This window comes from Alosa alosa, chromosome 4 (assembly GCF_017589495.1).
Source record: "Alosa alosa isolate M-15738 ecotype Scorff River chromosome 4, AALO_Geno_1.1, whole genome shotgun sequence".
NCBI classification, from domain to species: domain Eukaryota; kingdom Metazoa; phylum Chordata; class Actinopteri; order Clupeiformes; family Clupeidae; genus Alosa; species Alosa alosa.
Genome location: NC_063192.1, coordinates 4,608,577 through 4,614,376, shown reverse-complemented (window position 1 = coordinate 4,614,376; position 5,800 = coordinate 4,608,577).

Here is a 5,800-nt window from a genome sequence, read left to right as displayed (position 1 = left end):
CACTATGCATAAGCAAAGCATTTGTAATTAGAGCTGAACATTGCAATCTCAAAAGATTCTTTGTATCCTGCAATGTAGTGGTATGTTTTTGTTGGTTTGCCACACTGATCTGGTCTCCTCAAGGTTCTCATGCACAGAGCTGAAGTGGTCTCTTCAAGGTTCTCATGCACAGAGCTCAAGTGGTCTCCTCAAGGTTCTCAGAGCTAAAGTGGTCTCCTCAAGACACACTGTTTAATGTTTGTAGTAGTAACTGGTACGTCATCACACACACATACATTATCTGAGTGTAAGCAGTTAGCAGTACACAAACAGACACACACAGCGGAATGTCAGTAATAATCTGTAATGACTTAGGCTGAGCTGAAACTCTTTCCCTGTTATTTTTCTCCAGTCAAAAGCTGAACTCCATCCCATCTCCATGACGATGCTGCAGCCCTCGTATGACCTCTCAGTTCCGCCATCCCATAATCACCCTCCTCATTAGCCAATAAGAACTCTCTCCTCTCCTAAACTAACAGAAGAAACAGATGATGACATGAATGAAGAGATGAGTCTTTTTTTCCCCTCTGCCTTTCTTCCTCTTTTCCTCTCATCCTCTCTGATCCTCTCATCTTCTCTCCTTTAATGAAACCTCTCCCTGTATTTCCTCTCTGCATGTGTTTTGGTAGGGCCTCTGGGTAAATGAACTTGTGATGATGCTGTCTCAGTCGTAGGAGTGAGTGTGTATATCTGTGTGTGTGTGTGTGTGTGTGTGTGTGTGCTTTATACTGAGGCGTCTACTTGATGTCCATTGGCACAGAGCAGAGGCAGCACTGGATGTGGCTCACGTGGACTGGAGTTAAATGGGGACAGTACCCATCACTGCCGTCACTGCCCCTTACTGCCCCCACTGCCCCTTACTGCCATCACTGGGATCACCACTCTTGGAGATGTTTATTTTTTGAAAAAACACAAACCACAGATGTGCCTCAAAAACATGTCTCTCTAGCAGATGAACATTCTGGCTGGAACACAGCTAAATAAAAACACCATTTTTTGTAATTTAAGGCAATTTATTTTGCAGATCATGTAGAGGGAAAACATATGGAATCACTTAATTTTGAGGAATAAATGATGGAATCACAAACCTAAAACATCACAATTAGTACTTTGTTTTACCTTCTCTGGCTTTTCATAGCTTGATTTCTCTGAGGCATAGTCTTTACTAATGTTGATCTTCTAAAGCATTGTTTTTACTAATGTAGATATTCTGAGGCATTGTCTTTACTGATGTAGATGTTCTTGATCAATAACATTCCAACTTTGTCGAGTGGCAGTTGACAGATCAGTTTTGCAGGATGGGGCCTTGTCATGCTCCATTTTCTTCAGTTTCCACCATCGATTTCCAATGGGATTGAGATTCAGACTATTTGCTGGTCATGCCTTTCCTTGATATGTCTTTCCTTTCCGGAAGACTTCCCTATCACCAAAACTTCTTTCAATTAATGGAATGACAAAAATGTCCACATTTCAATGTATACTTGTGCATTTACTGTAGAAGTAATGACTGCCATCTCACCTGGTCCTTTACCTGACATGCAACCCCATATCATCACTGACTGTGGAAACATTCTTGATTTTCTCTCAGGCAGTCATCTTTGTATTTTTCAATGGAACAGCACCAAACAAAATTTCCAGCATCATCTCCTTGTCCATATATGCAGATTTGTGATTCATCTCTGAATATCACTCTAATCCATAATCCATAATTGCTTCTCTTGCTCACTGTAACCAAATGTAAATTGTAAACAGGTGGCGATGTTTGCCAATCGGTGACCTGACAACATTTAAAAGGGAAACATCATGTCACAACCCAAAAACTCAGCTTTCCACTGTCCACACACGCAAACACCGAAATAAAAAAAAAAAAATTGTGTGTGGACGAAACACCACAATGCATAAAAAAAATCCATCTTTAAAAATACCACACAGACTCTCTATTGAAAACACCTGTGTCTGATCACTACTTTGCTCTATAAAAAGATTGTCTGTCTCTTGCCTCGATGTGAGGTAGTGATTGTTATGAATGCCACTGAGTCTTGCAGCATTATGTATTTTCTGAAATTGCTATCTAGTGTTTTTAATCATACCTGCCTGTCCTGACTTGGCCTGTTGGATTACATTTTGGATTGTTTGCCTTGTCTATTGGATCACCTGTGCTGTGACCTGATCTTGATTATTCCGATACTCTTTGGATTTTGGATTTTCTGTACTTCTGCTAATATTTATATAAATGGCAAACACCTGCACTATTTTTCTCATCACAGTGATACAATAATTACAATAGCAAGTTGAGATACTAAAAATCTCTGTGGGCACAACGCCTCTGTTTGTGTGTTCAGGAGGCTGTAGACTCTAGATCTGAGGGAAGCTCTGACGTTGTTCAGGAGGCTGTAGACTCTAGATCTGAGGGAAGCTCTGGGGTTGTTCAGGAGGTTGTAGACTCTAAATCTGAGGGAAGCTCTGAGGTTGTTCAGGAGGCTGTAGACTCTAGATCTGAGGGAAACTCTGAGGTTGTTCAGGAGGCTGTAGACTCTAGATCTGAGGGAAGCTCTGAGGTTGTTCAGGAGGCTCTACACTCTAGATCTGAGGGAAGCTCTGAGGTTGTTCAGGAGGCTGTAGACTCTAGATCTGAGGGAAGCTCTGAGGTTGTTCAGGAGGCTGTAGACTCAGGGCCAGCGGCTTCTTTGTGTGTGTGGCCATCCCTACCCTGCCTCTCATTGTTCCTGCTCACTCACTGGTAACGATTAAATAGTAAAGATGCTGCATCTTGTCAGAGTGCTACACACACACACACACACACACACACACACACACACACACACACACACACACACACACAAGTGGATTCTGCTGAGAGGCCATTAAAGTCATCCATTATTCACTTCTGCTTTGCTTACAGGTCAGAGCTGCTGTCCCCACTACACCCCATCTCACACACACACACACAATCACTCTACACCCCACAGCAGAGAACAGGACAGAGAGCTACAGGGATGGAGAGAGGTAGAGGGAGGGAGAGAGAAAGGGAGGGAAAGGGAGGGAGAGAGAGAGAGAGAGAGAGAGAGAGAGAGAGAGAGAGAGAGAGAAATCTAATCACCTGAGGATCCCTGATGCTCACTTAGTCATTGATGCAGAGTTTTGTGTTTGCGGGTGTGTAGGTTGTTTAGGGGGTGGTGTGTGTGTGTGTGTGGGTAATGGGGGGGGGGGGTGACAACCTTCTTACACAACAGAGAGTCCAGAGATGCAGACACACTCCTGGTAGTAAAGGGCGGTTTTGGGTGGAGGAAGTCCAGACTGCTAGTAACTACATACTCTACAGGGCGTTAGTAACTACATACTCTACAGGGCGTTAGAACTTAAAGGGGCATTGTGTATTTATTATTCATATACGCTGTGGCAGACACATTTCAGTTCCGGAGTCTTTGTCTGACACAGTAGCTTTGGTCTGCGTTATACACACTTCCCTCTCAGTGATAAAGAGCCTCACAACACACACACACACACACACACACACACACCTGTGACAGATGAGATGACAGATTTCTCAGCTACATTGGCTGTTTTAGTTTGGCTGACATTTGCTGATATTATGCAGAATATTGCTGGAGTGGCACACACAAACACACACACACACACACACACACATACACACACATAGACAGAATCAGTGACAGCATCAGTTTCTCCTCCTGGGTTTCTCTTCTGTTATGTGACAGCTGTCTGACAGCTCTGCAATGATTTCTCCTAGTTTGCCTTCTTACACACACACACACACACACACAAACACTCATACAAGGATGCATTATTTATGTGGATTCTGTCTTATATTGCTCAGAAAACATTACAGCTTTCTTAGGTATGTAAATATGTCTGTGTGAATATGTATGTCTGAGCATATGTGTGTGTTCTGTGTATGAGAGAGAGAGAGAGAGAGAGAGAGAGAGAGAGAGAGAGAGAGTGTGTGTGTGTGTGTGTGTGTGCGCGTGTGTGCCCCTGTTCTGCTGGCCTCTTTATTCTTCATAGGCAACTGTACAATGAAAGAGCCAATTAAGTGTGAAAGGCAGTATGTGTATGTGTGTGTGTGTGTGTGTGTGAGAGAGAGAGAGAGAGAGAGAGAGAGAGCCTATCTGCAGTGGAGAGGATGAGGCCTGATAATTTATGTTAATAAGCTCCTCACCACCAGGCTGTCCACAGAGCAGACCGCTCATGAACACACACACACTCAGCAAAGCCTCTTTATCCTGTCAAAACACACACACACACACACACACACACACACACACACACACACACACACATACTAATACTTTACATAGAGACAGCTGCATGTAAATTTATATGCCCCCCCTCTCTACCCCCTGTCCATCTCTCTGTCTGTCTTCCTCTTCTCTATCTGTATCCCTCTATCTCTCCTCCACCTCTCTCTCAGGGTCTTAATTTCTCTCTTTCTCTTTCTCTCTGTCTCTCTCTCTCTCAGCCTGTTGGAGTTCAGAGAACCATACCCATTTAGTGAACTAAAAAGACAGAGAGGGAGAGGGAGACAGGGAGTGAAAGAGGAACACACATAGAGAGAGAGAGAGAGAGAGAGAGAGAGAGAGAAAGAGAGGGAGGGAGAGGGCCAGATGTATGTACATTTGCGAACGTAGCGATACCAGCCTCATGGCCAACACGCAGAAACCGCACGCTATGACACTTATGTTAAAGTCGTATTTATCAAACCTGCAGTTCATCGGCTAAACAGCGGCTTTCTCCACCCCCCAGGGGCGCAGGAGATGTTTTGAAAGTGAGGGGGACCAAATTGTGAACACAAACCCATAGTGAGATCAGATTTCCAGATATCGGATCGCCACCTCTGGCCCACTTTCGACCATCATATTTTAAACTTGCCATAATATTAAGATAATACCATTGATTGTTTTTAAAATATTTTTTGATAAAAATGGTGAAAACTGTGAGATGAGCACAACGCCAGATCTGCCCTCAGACCAGCTTCTTGCTATGTGCAATTCTACTTTTATTTATTTATTTTAGATTTATTTCACACTTCTTGGGCCAATGGTAGAATACTGGTCAGGCCAATGGTAGAAAAAAGCAACATGGGATGTTGATATTTAATGAAGCCATGAATGAATCATCATGCCTCCAAATATAGACTACATGATCAAATAGCCTAGTTAGGCCTACTTAAATGGTCTGGTATAAACCAAATCAACTCTCCACTGTGTGTTTGCAGTTAATATTTATGCAACGTTAGAACTTAACAAGTGTTGGCTTAACAAGTTACCAGTCCAGAACACACAGAACATTGCAACAGAAAGTTGCCTTTATAATAAACTATTTGTTCCAACAGCATTTAAACAAAGCATTTATAAAATTGAAAAAAAAAATACATAAGAAGTTTAATAACACTGAACGCATAAGAACGCTAGGCCCATCACTCTGGGGTGTGGTAGCCTACTCTCTGGGATTTATGCACCAAGGTAACTGAAGTATCCAATTTGTGTCTTGAAATTATGTTTGAAATAAATGTCTTAGAACAAAAACGTTGATAGACTTGTATTTTATAGTTAGGCTAGTGAAAACGAGTTGATAAGTATAGACTAGTTGAGTTTGTTATCATAAACATAACAGCTAACGTCATGTTGAGCAGGAGGAGTTGAGCACTAGGCTACCATAAATCCTCAAATTATGCCCGGAATTTATTCTATTTATAGCAGGACAAATAAAGGCAGGTTCCCATATACAAGACGGGGTAACA